The 17,203-nt window shown below is 42.1% G+C and overlaps 1 non-coding gene across 1 annotated transcript; it reads right to left on the bottom strand.

The window, feature by feature from the left end:
• Window positions 1-6,608: 6,608 nt before the first annotated feature.
• LOC115029463 (small nucleolar RNA SNORA48) lies at window positions 6,609-6,749 on the bottom strand. Its single transcript, XR_003835039.1, has one exon. It is a non-coding gene; the product is annotated as a small nucleolar RNA SNORA48 (small nucleolar RNA).
• Between the last annotated feature and the right edge of the window lie 10,454 nt (window positions 6,750-17,203).

Below are 17,203 nucleotides of genomic sequence, written 5' to 3'. Positions count from 1 at the left end.
ACTCAAATGATAGTAAATGATCTGTCTGAAATTTTTAAAGAGAATCAAGCTAAGGAATATTGACTTGAGGAAATTTTCTATTAGAATGATCCCCTAAGACACAAATGGTATCACAAGCCAGCAATTCCTGCACTCGAGAAACTAAGAAAAGAAGGTCACATGTTCAAGGTCAGCCTGGGCTATGTATCAAGTTTATGATCAATTTGGAGTTAAATAGTAAGTCCCCTGCCTCATAAAACCAGAGCTGGCAATGGAATTCAGTGGCAAAGCACTCACCTAGCATGTGTAATGCCCTGCAAGCCATCTCCAGCTATAAAGGTATCTTTTATTTGCCTGATTTAATTATTGTCTCCAAGACTTAGTGCCTCCATCTGATAACCTAAGACTAGTCCTGGAAGCGTCTAGCTTTCATACAATCTAATCTAAGCCTAGAATGTTTTTCAGCCTCTGAAAGTGGCTGCTCAATACACTCACCCTTTCTAGTGCTTTCTGACCTCTGGCTGGCTAGTTCAACCCAGCTATCCTGTCTCAAATTCCTCTACAAGCTGACTGATTCAATCTGGCTTCTCTCAGTTTCTTACTGGATCACTCTGCTTGGCCTCAAACTAACTCTGGCAATCTGTTCTAATCTTCCACCTCCTCATTCTCTAGGTCACTCTGTCTTCACCTGTGTCTAGTTTGTTCTCCCTTCAACCTGTCTCTGTAAAACTCTCCCAGTAAAACTGGGAGTTCCTTTTCTCTCTCCACACTGATCTCTTAAGTAGCTTCCCTTTCCTCTCTCTCTTCTCATGAGAGTCAGTCTCTTCTCATTCTGTCAGATCTTTCTCTGATTCATCACTTTGTCTACCACTCAATTAAACATCACTTTCAAATGTGTAGACTTCCTTCTATAAACTTACCTTACCTTCATTGTTTGGAACTAAAGGTGTGTGTTAAGGCCTAGCCACACCATAACTAGAAACAGTTTATTTTTCCCAGTAAATAACACAATCTTGAGGTTCACAGTGTTATCAAATATCTTGCATTATCAAGCCCTGAAAATAAGTAAATAAGTAATATAAAGTACATTTGTGATTGGAGAGATGGCTCAGCGGTTAAGAGCACTGACTGCTCCTCCAGAGGTCCTGAGTTCAATTCCCAGCAACCACATGGTGGCTCACAACCATCTTTAATGGGATCCAATGCACTCTTCTGGTGTGTGAATGAAGACAGCTGCAATGTACTCATATAACTAAAAGTAAATAAATCTTTTTTTAAAGTACAATTGTGATACTATTTTAAGGTAATAGTCATTGTCATTATTGAGAGGCTCCAAAATCTTGGACTTAATATTTATAGACCAACTCTTTAACTCAAAGTCTAGGTAACATCAGAGAAATAAATTTTGAAAAATTTGTAATACATTTTTAAAAGTTCAAAATGTATACTGTCAATTAAAAGCTGTCTTGTTTAAGTGGACCCAATGTCTACAGCCTCTTAAGCATTCTGAAGCCAATATGAAAGCAATGACAATTATTCCTTTCTTGAGAGGAATTTCACATGTAAACCAAAGGCCTGCAGTCCTTCCAAGTCTAACCTACTGTATCCAAGTCTGCCTGGCTTTATTCAGATCAATGTCTTATCTCAGTTCTGTATAAATTACTCCCTGGATCTAGCCTTGTGGTAGCTCAAGGTCACCAGAGATTCCTTGTTTGGAGATAAAAGTGAAGTGGCCTTTAACTCTAGAGTCATAATTTCATTTCTTAACCTCTAATTACGCATGCACAAACATGCACATGCATACACACACACTTTCCCTCATGTTGAGAATTCTCCAAAATAAAAAAATTAATTTATGTTCACAGCTTACTATTAGCTACTGACACTGTTTGAAATCTTACTGGACTTGTTCCTATCTGACCCTGATTTCCCCAGAGTCAATACTTGTCCAGAAAATTACTTGAGATAAGCTTTTCATTCTCATTGTCAAAACAGCATGAGAATGCCAATAAGCTTGCTTCAACCTGGCTGCTGTGAAGAATCAGAGGCACTGGGCTCTGTACAGAAATGAAAAGAGGAGCTCAAATCAGGATCTCTTTACTCATTCATTCATTCATTCTCTCAATACTAATTGAGCATCTGCAGTGAAGCTGAGTGGTGAAAATTAGGATTTCAGGGCCAGTGTGGTAGCATCCACCTTTAATTTCATTGACTGGAGGCAGAGGTAGGTGAGTCTCAGTGAGTTAGAGGTCAGTCTGATCTACATAGCAAATTCCAGTACAGCCAGGGTTATACAGAACTGTGTCTCAAAAACAGTAGGATTCAGTGTTTAGTATTCTTGGGTCCAAATGATACCTGGTTTCTGCCACCATTCTCAGGTCACTTACTTTGGTGGTTTAAATGAAAATGTCCTCATAGGTTCAATGGCACTATTAAGAGGTATGCTCTTGTTGGAGTGGGTGTGGCCTTTTTGGAGGAAGTGGGGGTGGGGGACCTTTGAGGTTTCAGAATATGGGTTTCGAATCCAGTGTCTCACTCTGTCTTCCCACTGCCTACCCATCCGGATGTAGAACACTCAGCTACCTCTCCAGCACCACGTCTCTCTGTGTGCTTCCAGGCTTCCTGACACGATGACAAGAGACTAAACCTGTGAACTATAAGCCAGCCCCAATCAAATGCTTTCCTTTTATAAGAGTTGCCATGGTCTTGGTGTCTCTTGACAGCAACAGAAACCCCAAGACACTACCCAGTTTGAGCAACTTTGAGTTACTTCTGTGTAAAGTAACATGATAATCCTACATCATGAAAACTTGATCAGACTTATACGAGATCAGATATTAGAATACAGCAGCGTTTGCCCTTAAATAGTCCCACACTATAGTTCATCTCTGGGGACGAAAGCTAATGCACAATGCTGCACTTTGCCCTGAACCACCCCAGCAAGTGCACGTGGATTACAACAGGGGCAACCACAATTCTATGAAGGTAAGAATCACTCTGAGCAAGGGGCTTTCTATTCTAAACCACTTTGCCTACTAACCTCAGGACATCTTGTCCTGTTTGGATTTTTTGGCAGATTTTTTTTTGCAGGGACCTCTTCTCTCTGCCTAGAGCACGCTCTTTCCCCATCTTTTCAAATTGCTTGAATAAAAACACTTCTTTATTCCTCTTACTTTTACAGGCAGAGTAGACTTTGAGTGATTCTGCATTCATCTCATTGCTTCCACTCTGGCACAAACATTTCTCATCTGAACTACTTCAAAAGCTTTCTAAATAACCTTCACATTTTCCCTGTCTACACACATCTATGTGTGTGTGCATTCCCTAATTCTCCCTCGGGAATAGTCAGGCCTTCTGTTTAACACAATCTAACAGCTCACTGTTGTAAAAATCCAGGACCATTGATATAAGGTGAGAAGGACAATTAAACCGCTGTTTATTTAAATCCATCCTTCCTTTCCATAGTAAAAGGACTCTACCAAGCTACAGATTCAGCCCTCCGTTGAAGCTGCATGTGGCCTGTATTTACTTATCTATTGTTGAATAACAAATCATACTTTAAAAATGCTTTAATAATTAATTCTTATTTATAAAGTTAATTATGCAATTATCATTAACTTATTATCATTGAACTGTTCCTATAACACACATATATGCATGTGCATGTGTACACACACACATACACACTAAATTAACAAATAAAAGTTTAAAAGTTGCTAACTTTGTAAGAGAAATCTCAGTCAGTAAAGTCCTGAGCATGACCCCCAAGAACCCACATAAAAGGATAACCATGACAGAATGATTATAATCCTAGCACTGGAGTGGGGGACAGAGACAAGCAGGTCTCTGGGGCTAACTACCAAGACAGCTTAACCTACTTGGTGTTCCAGGCCAAAGACCCTGAAACAAGGCATATGTCACTTGAAGAATGACATCCATGATTGTCCTCTGACCTCCACACAGACACGCACACATATCCTCACTCACACTCCCTCATTTCCACTTCCAGCCACACCCAGTAGCATTCCGTGTCCTTGCATAATCTGGCACCTAAATCTATGCTTGAGTCACTGCTGCACATTTAAATCTCCTGCAGACAGTTCCTGACTGTCTGTGTCTTTTACCTTCCGAGTTTCTGTGCCATGCACTTTATTATCCATCTGGAATGCCCCAGCCGCTGATCTCTCTAAGAGACGCCATGTCCCCTTCAAAGTATCCTTCAAGGGTCACCTTCATGAGTGTCTAAACTTTTGACATTACAGCTCAACTTTGTTATCTACAAAGTTAGTACCAGTGAAACATACAATCAAGTTAAATACGCACACACACACACACACACACACACACACACACACACAGTCTTAGTTATGGTTTTATTGCTGTGAAGTGACATCATGATCACCAAAGGAACTTTGCAGGGGGGTGGGGGGATAGGTAGGATAATTTCAATATTTTCCTTTTAAAAATTCACCTCATGTATTTTTAATAAGTAAAGACTTTTGGACACTGGAGAAGAATCACATTAAATAGTAACTCATTCTACATATTAGTGTATTATTCTCCCTATCAATCTTACTATGAAAATATTTACTATCTAAGCCAGTGTAAGACAGCTAAGATATGGATTTACATCTATTTTATAAACATTTCCACATAATACCAAGCAAGATTAAAAGTATAACATGCTTTTCATTTAACAACAGTATTAAATCATATTTGTAAACCCTGTTATGTATTGCTACAGTCTTTTTATTTTTTATTTTTTTGCTTTTTATTGGTTCTTTATGAGTTTCCCATCATGTACCCCAGTCTCCTTTACCTCCCCAACCCATCATGTCCACCCTTTGCCCTTGAAACCTCCCCCACAAAATAACACACACACACACACACACCAAAGCATAGAAAACATCTCATTGTGGAAGCTATATTGTGTCACAGTGTGCTCCACAATATATCCCTCTGTCCACACATCTCCACTTGCAAATGTTCATTGAAATAAGTCATTGGTTTACTTCAAGGTCTCTGGCTTCTGTGACACCATCAGTGTTGGGTCCTCACTGAGACTACTCATCATCCTGCATCCTGGAGATCCTGCAGCTTTGGATCTGTAGGACTGCCTCCTTCACGGGTTCCATCAGTTCATAGATGGGGCAGATGGGGTGGGCCAACTCAAAGCCCTGGATCTGGGTCTGCATGGTAGCTGAGCTGATCAGTGCCCCAGCTCTCCCTTATCCTCACCACCAGAGCAAGCACTGCTCCAGCTAGGCTATCCTTGTGTCCATCATTTAGAGGCAGACTCTGCTCTTCTGCGCTCATGCCCTTGGGGCCAGCTCACCAGAATCCATGCCTCTAGAGTCATCTCTACCTTGCTGCCCAGTCAAGGTGTGGGGCCCACACTCCCCAGTGCTGCAGCCTTCAGGGGCTGGGCCAGCTCTCCCTTTCATACCCTTGAAACTGGCTTACCAGTGCCTTTACCATCAGAGCCAGCTCCACTGTGTTGCCCAGGTAAAGTGCAGGACCCCCTCTCTTGAGTGCTACAGCCACTGAGAGGACATGACAAGCTCTCCCGCTGTCATGCCCTTGGACCCAGCTCTCTCAACTACCATAGTGGGTGGGAGGGACAACTCTCCACCCCCCCCACACACACATCACCTCATGACAGACAAATAGCAGGGCCAGCTCTACTGTTCTTGTACCCACTGGTCCAGCTTACCTGTGCCCCTCCCTCCACCAGGGCTTGCTCTACTGTCTTGCCCAAGCAAGGTATAGGGTCTGCAGCCAGCAAGAGACAAGGACAGCTCACCTGCTCTCAAGACCTTAAGGACATTTCTCCCCACAGATTGTAAAGGGTAATACTGGAAGGTCAGTGACAGGGCCAGCTCTCTCCAAACTCCTGCAGTTGGGACTGGTTTACCTTTGCCTCCACCACCAAGGTCCAGGCAAGGTTCAGAGCAAGCTCTCCCAAGAGCTGCAGCTGGTAAGGGGCAAGGATAGTTGTTCCACTCTCATGACTCCATAGGCATTTCCCAAGCTTTCCAACTGCTGGAGTGGGGAGGGGGATGACATCACCTCTGTGGTGAGGGGTGGGGCCAGCTCTCCAGAGCACCACAGCCAGTGAGAGACTGGGCTAATTCTGCACAGCCCTTGGACTATGGTCCCTGGCAGCTGTCCCAATGAGGAACATCCCCATGTTCTCTAGTGATAATATGAGCCACAGACATGACAGAAATCCCCACTGCTGCGCAGCCACAAACCCAGACAAGACCCTCAGTGGCCCCCCAGGCTGGGAGCTCACCACGACCTCAGGAGGTGGTGCTGACCATTCACAACAGGCGACTCCTCTCCAACCCTGAGACTCCAGTTCTCTCTCTCTCTCTCTTGATAGTGTTCAAGCTGCTCCACTCTGTTTTCTCTCAGCTGTCCATCATATACTAGCACACTGTGGTAGCTCTGTGGCTAGCAAGGCCCTGAGTGTCATCATCTATCCCTACTGCATGGTGTGGTGGCAAGTAGGTCTATGGTCCACCTGTGCTGTACACCAGGTCTGTGGGTAGCATGGCAGTCCACCTCCTCCCATGTGAGATGCCTGGATTTGATTTGATTTGATTTGATTTGATTTGATTTGATTTTTATGTTTCCTGGCAAAAAACAGCTTTGGCCACCAAGCCAGGCACCAAGCTAGGATGAACAATGGACTGCCATCTGCTCTGCCCCTGACCGATATAAGATCAACATCCCAACAAGGTGGTTCTTTGCCCATTGCTGGGGATTGGGAGGGGTTGATCAAAACAACTCTTCTAAAGGAAAGCATTTAATTAGGGCTGGCTTACATTTCAGGGGTTCATTATCAGCATGAGAGGAAGCATGGTGGCACACAGGCAGACATGTGCTGGAGGAACCAAGAGTTCTACATCTGGATAGGCAGGCAGCAGGAAAAGACAGTGAGTCCCTGGGTCTGGCTTCAGCGTGTGAGACCTCAAAGCCTAACCTCAGTGACACACTTCCTCCAAAAAGGCCACACCTCTTAACAGTGCCACTTCCTGTAGAAAGAATATCTTATGTCTGTATGGATGTGGCACCTGTCAATAATAAATCTGATAGCCTACGGTTTATGCAGAAAATAAGAGGTGAGACATCCAGGAGGCAGAAAGAATTCTGGGATAGAGCCAGGCAGGAAATAAAATAAACGAGTTATCTTAAGCTATGATTCTAGTCAGAGAAGAGCCAAGGTGTTAGTAAATATATTTTGAGTCCGAGTCTTATTTCTGGGAGCACAGGGCTGGGAGGAAGAACCTATGGACCCATGGGGCCATTTTATTCAAACTGTGACACACACACACAGCACCACATGAGTTTCTGATTTTGTGTTGGGCTACATTCATAGCTATCCTTGGCTGTACACAATCCACGTACCACTGGTGGGACACGGTTTGATCAGTCCTCTCTACCTGCCCTCACTTCCTTTCACATTTGTGGAAACTCATATTTTAAGTTTATCCCAATGAAGAATAGCTTTTGTTTATGACTCTCTATTTACCCCCACAATCTCTCAAGCTCTCTTTAAACATGGGTAATGAGGAATTCAGGTTTCTCATTGCCAAACAGCTAAAGTTGGTGTATTGGTAGAAAAAGAATTATCTGGACAGGGCTTGCCTCACAAACACAGGAACCTGAACTGCATTCCCAGAGCCCACATAAAACCCATGCTGGTTACAATCCCAGTCCTGGGCATGGAGAAGTGGAGACCAGTAGATCCTGGGCCAACCGCTGGGGGACTATCTCAGAGTACACGGTGGATGGCTTTTGAGAAACAGCACAGGAGTTGACTTCTTATCACTACTACCACCCCCAAAAAAAGATCTTTGTGTGCAGTTTTTAAAACTATGTTTTATATTCCTTCAGACAACGTTATATAATTTTAGGAGGGAGTGGAATGTTCTCGGGGTTGGGGGGGGGGGTTAGAGGCTTTCCCGGGCATCTGCGTTTTGTTTCTGTTTATAAAGGCGCTTGCAGCCTGCAATGATTCACCTTTAGTGAATGAAGTATTAATTTTGTGCGTCCTTAGACAGAAAAGGACCACTAGGGGGCGCCTGTGTTACATAAATTTCTTTGTAGATGGTGTGTGATTTAGGGTAAGATTAGTTTTGAAAACAAGGGAGAAAAAAAAGAAAGAAAGAAGGAACTTTTAGTCACTCTGTATTTTCCAAACAAAATAGAAAATAAAGTTGCTATTCTTTATTTTCTTCTTCGTAGTTCTGAAAGTGTCAGAGTCTCGTACCTGTGACATTTCTAAAGAAACTGAATTCTTCATTTTCTCCATCTTGTTCCAGTGAATTTGTTGTTTATCAAACATCATCTTCAAGTCTGAGTGTATGGCAGGTTGTTAGAAAACATGGAAGACAGAATTTCCAACAATGTACATAGTGGCATATTGTTGAGATAGTAGGATAGGGTGAATCTCTGCAGTACTCTGTTTATGCTCAAAGAGAAAAAAAGAGCAGTCCCTTTGTGCATCCTACAGAGGTAAGCAATGCAGTTCAGAACCCCTATCATTGTGCTTCTGTTATGGAGACAGCAGCAAAAGAATAAAGTGGGAACAACTGGGCTGAATCCTTGCGAGTTGGCCACGCCTGAAGTTGGAGTTGGGCCTGTAGAAAGGCTACATAAAGAGAGATTTAATGACAGCACAAATATCAGCAATTAAAGGCTTATCTGTTCCACAGCAGTCTGTCCTCAGTAAAAAATAAATGCCCTGAGTTAAAGGTATGCTGAAGGGAACCTTCATGTTCTTCCTGCAAAAAAAGTTTTAAAATAAGCTTTTCACAGGATGAGTGACAAATTAGGAGAGGCTGAGTTGAAGCAGAGGCTGTGGCTGAGCCTGAGGCTGAGCCTGAGGCTAAGACATGCTGCATACATAGTAACTCACATTTGGGTGACGAGGGGGTCCAAGCTAAGACATATCACATATATAACATCTTGCACAGGTGTAGGTGAAGCCTGAAATGGCACATCAAACTAATTCTAAGTTTAAGCAAGCTCAGGAAAGGTAAATTTTATTCTTTGTCACAAAAATACAAGGCAAATAAAATATCCCTCTCATTATACAGCTCTGCAACTCAAGGGGACTCAAGGACAAGGCTCTGTCAACTTGAGCCTGTGTGTCCCAAACACTGGTCTAGTAGCCATTGATTTCCACCCAATACAAACACATTGTCTTCTAAAGAAAGAGTACAGACATTATGGGCACCATTTCATGAAGGAACTAGCTCAACTTTTGACAACCTGGAAGGGCAACAAGTCAAAATGGAGGAGGTTTGAATGAAAGATAATTTTTTTCCATGCCGTCATGCTGTCTCCTAGGGAATCTTCTTAAGTTGGCAAGTGTCTGTGAGATCAACAGATGGCAGCACCGGTAGTGAGCAACCTCCAGAGCTAGAGCACAAAAAGCATCTAGCTTCCATTTAGGTCTGTTAGATGGTGTGCCCTTGGGAAGACAGTCATACGTTATTCACATAAACCATTAGAACTATGTATGTGGAGGCAGCTCATGCCTAGCCTGTGCAAGGGCCTGGGTTCGATACCCAGCAGCAGAAGAAGAAAAAGAAGGCAGGAAAAGAAAATATAAACAATATCCACACTAAAGTATAAAGGAAGAAATAAAGACTAGATAGGCTACTAAAATACAGAATAGACATAACACAGTGTTGGAAGTGGGGGGCAGAGTGAAGAGTTCAAGGTCGTCCTTGGCCGAGGCTAGCTCAGGCTGCTTGATACTCTGTCTCAAAAAGTAAAAGGCAAAAGTAGCTACAAGAAGCTACAGGAAAATACTATAAACAAATGTGTAGTGACAACTTATACCAACAAAAGAGGTGAATTCTTAGAAATGTACTATAATACTAAACAAAGAAGAAAAGAAAATCTCCAAAAAAGTAGAGATTTAATAAATAAAAATGCAAACAACTCCCACACACTAAAATACCAGGTCCAGAAAGCATCCCTGGAAAATTCAAATATTCAAATAAAAACTAACACAAAGATAGGTTGCATGACACAAGCTTGTAACTCTACCTGCTCAGAAGGCTGAAGCCCACAAAGGCCATAGGTCCAAGGCCTGTTTGGGATATATAGTGAGTTATAAAATGATTCCAAAATAGATTTAAATAATATTCAAACACCTATATGCAAAGACAATGGAGGAGAGCAGCTGTTTAAGAAACAAACAAACCCAAGAATATTCTGTTTCACAACTCTAGCAGCCAACACTATGCTTTTAGCAGAGGGTTGGGGAGAAATAAACCGACCTAAATACCCTTGTTTAAAACAATCTTTATTCTTACACTGTCAAAGACAAACACTGTAAGCCACCCCGAATTCTAGTTAGAGGGTGTTTTTTTCACAAGGCTACTCTTCATGGCTACTATTGTGAAAGTGCTTTCAAGGTGTTTACCAGGAGTGAACAACTTAGCAAATAAAGTGTGCATAATGAGACTCAGAATCACGGTCAGAAAAAGAAATTACAAATAAGCATAGAAGCAATGCATTGGAGTCAGTCAGGGCTATCAGAGAGACTTCATGTTTATTCATGTTCATATATATGTGCATTAGAATCTATAGACTTATCCTGATCTATAGGTACCTTTGTATTTACCTCTATACAGATATATAAATGAACAAATACAATGCAGACACAATTCATATGTGTTTGTGTGTGTATATATATGTGTGTGTACGTGTGTGTACATGCATGTATGTGTTTGTATGTATGTGTGTGTATAGTTTGTATGTATGTGTGTATATGTGTGTATATTTGTATGGATGTGTATGGATGTTTACATATATGTATGAATGTATGTGTATGTGTGTGTGTTCTTCTATTGCGTGAGAGAGCCTACATACAGTGACACCTGAGTAACAACAAACCCATTTTTTTGATGGTCACATTTTGGGTTGTAAATTCCACTTGCCCATATAAGGAGCTTGGATTCTTTGTAGGAATGGTCCATTCTAGGTCTTAGATGATGGGTATATAACTTATACAATTTATCCTAGAGAATATTATGACACTAAAAAATAAGAAGGTGACAAAGGAATAAAAAAATTTATAGGCACCTGCTAAAGGGACTCATGGTAAAAGTAGGAATAATCAAGTGACCCAATATGTAATGATATTCCCCCCAAATAAAATATAAACAGCGAGAAAGGACACTGTCAATAGGACAAAATGGCAACCATCAGATTGGGAAAAGATCTTCACCAATCCAATCCTACATTAGAGGGCTAATATCCAATATATACAAAGAACTCAAGAAGTTAGACTCTAGAGAATCAAATAACCCTATTAAAAATGGGGTAAAGAGTTTAACAAAGAATTCTCAACTGAGGAATATTGAATGACTGAGAAGCACCTAAAGAAATGTTAAACATCCTTAATCATCAGGGAAATGCAAATCAAAACGACCCTGAGATTCCCCTTCACACCAGTCAGAATGGCTAAGATGAAAAACTCAAGTGATAGCAGATGCTGGCGAGGATGTGGAGAAAGAGAAACACTCCTCCATTACTAGTGGGATTGTAAGCTTGTACAATCACTCTGGAAATCAGTCTGGCAGTCCCTCAGAAATCTGGACATAGAAATCCTGACAACCCAGCTATACCACTCCTGAACATATACCCAGAAGATGCTCCAACATGTAATAAGAATACATGCTCCACTATGTTCATAGCAGCCATATTTGTAATAGCCAGAAGCTGTAAACAACCCAGATGTCCCTCAACAGAGGAATGGATACAGAAAATGTGGTAGGTACATTTACACAATGGAGTACTACTCAGCTATTAAAAACAATGACTTCATGAAATTTGTAGGCAAATGGATGGAACTTGAAACTATCATCCTGAGTGAGGTAATTCAGGCACAAAAAAAAAGCGGTATGCACTCACTGATAAGTGGATATTAGCCAAAATTTCAGAATACCCACACTACAACTCACAGACCATACGAAGCTCACGAAGAAGGAAGATCAAAGTATGGGTGCTTCCGTGCTTCTTAGAAAGGGGAACAAAATACTCACAGGAAGAAATATGGAGACAAAATGTGGAGCAGAGACTGAAGGAGAGGCCATTCAGAGACTGCCCCACCTGGGGATCCATCCCATACATAGTCACCAACCCCACATGCTGTTGAGGATGCTGTGAAGTGCTTGCTAACAGGAGTCTGATATAGCTGTCTCCTGAGAGGCTCTGTCAGAGCCTGACAAGTACAGAGAGGCAGATGCTCAAATGTTCACACCCAACCATTGGACTGAGCATGGGGTCCCCAATGGAGGAGTTAGAGAAAGGACTGAAGGAGCTGAAACAGTTTGCAACTCCATAGGAAAAACAACAATATCAACAAACCAGACCCGCCCCACATTGTTCCCAGGGACTAAACCATCAACCAAAGAGTACACATGGAGTGACCCATGGCTCCGGCCACAAATGTAGCAGAGGATGGCCTTGTCAGGCATCAATGAAAGGAGGGGACCTTGGTCTTGTGAAGGCTCGATGCCCCACTGTTGGGGAATGGGAGGGCAGGGAGGTGGGAATGGATGGGTGAGTGGGGGAGCACTGTCATAGAAGCAGGGGAGGGGAGATACGATAGGGGGTTTCCCGGGCATGGGGAAAACCAGGAAAGGGGGTAACATTTGAAGTGTAAATAAAGAAAATATCCAATAAAAAATATAAACAGCCAGGACTGAAGTCAGATAAACAAATGAATGGATAAGTTGGAAGAAATAGAAAATGCTTTCTCACAGAACTCTAATTAATAAATGGAAAAGGAGAAAACAAAAGTCACTAGAACACTCATTTCAGAAGTCAATCGACAGATCTTAGAATCACTGGGCTTGTTGGCACAGCCTCACATTATCTTACTGACCATGCAATCAATATACTGTGTCTAAAACTCTTTAATATTCCTCCATCCAGAGGCAGAGTTTCTCCATCCTTACCTTGAGTGTGATCAAGACTTGATACAAAGATAAAATTTGAAGATGGAAAATCTTTACCTTTAAAAAAAAAAATCTACCAGTAGTGTAAACAAGTGGCTCAAATTTGGCATAAACACATGGAAATTCCTCACCCTGGACATCGTGTCTCTGTGCCTCTGTGATGTTCTCCACCAGCCAGTGAGCTCAGTCCCGACGAGAGAATGCCCCCATTAAAACATAAGGGTAACAAAGTAGCTTAAGAAGTTCTACTTGACCGTTTACATCTTTTCTGTAAGTCTAAGCTGTTTCAAATAAAACGTTCGAAATGCAAATTATGTATACTTATAATTCAATAAATGATGCTAAGATGGGAGAACACAGTAGTGAAAGACTGACAGACACAAAAAAACATGGACAGTTTTTCGAAACAACGCTAAGCACAGGGAGCTCAACAGGAAAGAGAGCATAGCGTATGTTTTTAGTTATACAAACTGCTAGATGGGCAAAACCAGGATTAAAACAATTTAATTGTGGTGTCACCGAACAGGGAGAGACTAGAGCAAAAGGACAGGGGGAGGAGGGTGTCCTGGAATACTGGAATATTCCATGTCTGAATGGAGGTGAAGGCTACATGGGTGTATACATTCATAGACTCTCATAAAGTCTCTGCTTTTAAGGTGAGTTTATCATATGTGAATTCCACCTCAAAAAAAAAGCTTCTTTTAAAAGAGATTATGAAGTGAGAAATGAACTTAGAGAGGACTATTTATAAAACGTACAGGACACAAATAAAACAGCACTACCTTGATCAGGAAAGGATGCCAGAACAGGCAATCATCTGGTAAAGCTTTGAAAATAAGCAAAACACCCCAATTAACCCCAATGCTCTGAGCATTGAAACTGGGAAACGTTCTAACTTTCCAGTCAAGCAAGGGTGGGGGAAGCCATTCCCACACCTCCGGCTACTTCTGGCCCCCGTGTAGATTTGAGATTAATTTGCAGTAGTAAAGCACTAATAAATGATCAGAACTCATGGCGCCATTCAAGGGCTTGCTCTCAAATTCAAGTTACTTCTCCCCTCTGCTTGGAACCACTTGAAGACAAAGATGGCCGTGTTCCCCAAAGAAACAGGTAAGCTGATCCCAAAATGAGCCCTGGCAAGGTCATCTACAGGGTTCATTGAAGTGCAACCTACTATCACCCTCCCCCGCACATCCAGCCCCAAACAAGGCTCTTGGTGGCTTCCAAGCCATTGACAGAGTAAATTAGATGAGAAGGGAAACACTGGAGTGGAGATGTGAAAATTAGTTTGACCATCCAACCGTTTCCTTGCATCATGAGCAAGAACGACTAAGGGAGTGGAAAGGACATGAACCTGATGGGGCAATGGAATCTGAGCTAAGGTAGCAGACATATCCCTAATCTGAAAAATGCATGCCTATGAGCCTTCTGGATCTTAGTCTCCTAGTAAAAGACCTGATACTATTCATGCCACCAGGAGAGTTCTCCACAGGCCTGCATGAAGTGTGGCTTGTGGTTTCCCTGACTCAGTGATAGAATGTGAATGGGTGTGGTCTGCATACTCAGCTCTAGTTGACAACTTCTTTGTTCCAGAATGCATCCCACTTTCCCCTCAAAATCTGGGGCCTGTATTCTCCCACCCCTTCGGGACTCTCACAGCAAACTCTCCTGGAAATAATGTAACATCATTCAGGATCAGCCCCCAGGGTATCCATCAAGATTCTCCAGAGATGAGATTGACAAATATGTGGGGGTTTTTTTAAGTACTTTTCTAGCAGGGAGATAGGATGTACACCTGTTGTCGTAGTCAGGGTTTCTATTCCTGCACAAACATCATGACCAAGAAGCAAGTTGGGGAGGAAAGGGTTTATTTGGCTTACACTTCCATACTGCTGTTTATCACCAAAGGACATCAGGACTGGAACTCGAGAAGGTCAGAAAGCAGGAGCTGATGCAGAGGCCAAGGAGGAATGTTCTTTACTGGCTTGCCTCACCTGGCTTGCTCAGCCTGCTCTCTTATAGAACCAAGAGTACCAGCCCAGAGATGGTCCCACCCACAAGGGGCCTTTCCCCCTTGATCACTAATTGAGAAAATGCCTTACAGTTGGATCTCATGGAGGCATTTCCCCAACTGAAGTGACTTTCTCTGTGGTAATTCCAGCTGTGTCAAGTTGACATAAAACTAGCCAGTACACCTGTAATCTCATCAGTTGGAGTTGGCAGGAGGATTGAAAGCTTATGGACAGCCTGGATTGTACAACAAATTGAAGGTTTATCTGAGGTATATAATAAGATCATGGTTCATAAACCCATAAATTGGAAATGAGACTTAGCAGTAGAGCATTTGTCTAGTATGTACAAGGGAATAGTTTCAATTCCCAGTGCCATTAAATACACATATACACACACAAACAAACGCACACACACACACACACACACACACACCACCCTCATCCCATACATATACAACACACACACACATACAGCACACTTTTTTCCCATTGAGAAGTCATTTGTTATTCTGATAGATTTTCCTTTATATGTGACTTGTGGTTTTTCTCTTTCAGTTTTCTTGGGGGTGGAGAGCAGTGTCAGGAAAAAGTTTCTCAGCGTAATCCTGGCTGTCCTGGAACTCACTCTGTAGGCCAGGCTGGCCTCAAACTCACAGAGATCCATCAACCTTTGCCTCCCGAGAGCTGGGATCAAAGGAGTGAGCCACCACCGCCCAGCTATCTTTCAATTTTCAATATCCTTTCTTTGTTCTATGCCTTTATTGTTTTAACCACAATACACCAGGGGGAGTTTTCATTCTGCCCCTATCTATTTGCTACTCTGTGTGCTTCCTCTATTGGGTATGTTTTCCTTAATTTGGGGAGGATTTCTTCTTCTATTATTCAGTTGAAGATATGGTCTATATAATAGACCTGTTATTCTTTTCTTTGTTCTATGATCAAAATTAATTAATTTGATCTTCTCATGGTATCTCAAAGTTCTTACATGATCCTTTTGTATGTTTTCATATTCTGTGATTGAGAGGTACTATTCCTCTACTCTGTCTTCAAGTTCTGGTATTCTATTCTATCTTCTATTCGACCTAGTCTATTCGACCAGCAAGGCTTTCCTCGAGATTCAATTGGATTACTGAGTTTTGCAATTTCATCCTCATTTTAGCTTGAACTGTCTTCATTAATTTTATCTCTCCTGAATTCAGTTTTTAAACTCTGAATTCTGTGTGTGTGTGTGTGTGTGTATGTCTGTGTCCATGTGTCAGTGTGTATACATGTGCCACATTATGTGTGTTAAGGTCAGAGAAAAACTTGTGGGAATTTTTTGGTTTTGTTCTTCCACAAAGTGGGTCCTGGGGATGGAATTCAGGTTGTCAGAATCGGTGCTTTACCCAAGGACCCATCTCATCTGCTACAGTAAAGACTTTTAACAGCTCAATTGAAATCAGTGTAAGCATGATGCCTCAACCACATGCTGAGTGTGAAATCCTAGTAGCAGGGGCATTCTCCTACAGAACTGCCATGCAGTCATCAAAAGCGGGATGCAGACATGGATGGCGAGCATCAAATTTCCATTAACTTTTACTCTATATCTAACAATAGTCTTGACACCAAAAGGTATCTTTTGTGTTTAGTTATGAAGGTTCTTGAGAGTCCCTTAGGGTGAAACCATTTCTCTCCTTCCCCCTCCCCGACCCCAGACTTTTATGATCTCAAGTCTTTTGAGTCCAACATCCCATGGTTTCCTACCATGTTGAAGTAGCATCCTTGTTCTGACTTTGTCCTGGGTCATTCCACTTAGTAGCAAGATTCATTCTTCACTCTCCCAGTGTGTGTGCAACCTTAACACATGCACTCTCCAGCATGCCATCCTTGCAAGGATGAGCCCTTCACCAGTCTCTGGGTGCCTCACCTTTTATAAAAAGCTCCATGAAGGTACCCACATTCCACTTGAATTAGGTTAGAGGGCAGGATGTATAATCAAAGTTGAGTGTTTTAATGGTCTCAAATTCCATTAGCATAAAGTCAGCCTAAACAAGGCTCCTGATCTATGTGAAGACCAGTCGTCAAAAAAGAAGCTGTGATGACAACAGTTAAGTCAGCCATTGACCAAGTCACCAGGTTCTTTGTTCTCCTCTTCCTTTACAGAATGGCTAATAGCTGCCAAGAAGCACAGTATTGTTACCACTGTTACCGGTGTGAGTTCTAAGTGGTCTCCGATCAATCCTG

The sequence above is a fragment of the Mus caroli genome, unplaced genomic scaffold, assembly GCF_978045245.1.
Source record: "Mus caroli unplaced genomic scaffold, Mus_caroli_1 scaffold_16, whole genome shotgun sequence".
Taxonomy (NCBI): domain Eukaryota; kingdom Metazoa; phylum Chordata; class Mammalia; order Rodentia; family Muridae; genus Mus; species Mus caroli.
This window is presented reverse-complemented; position numbering and strand designations above follow the sequence as displayed.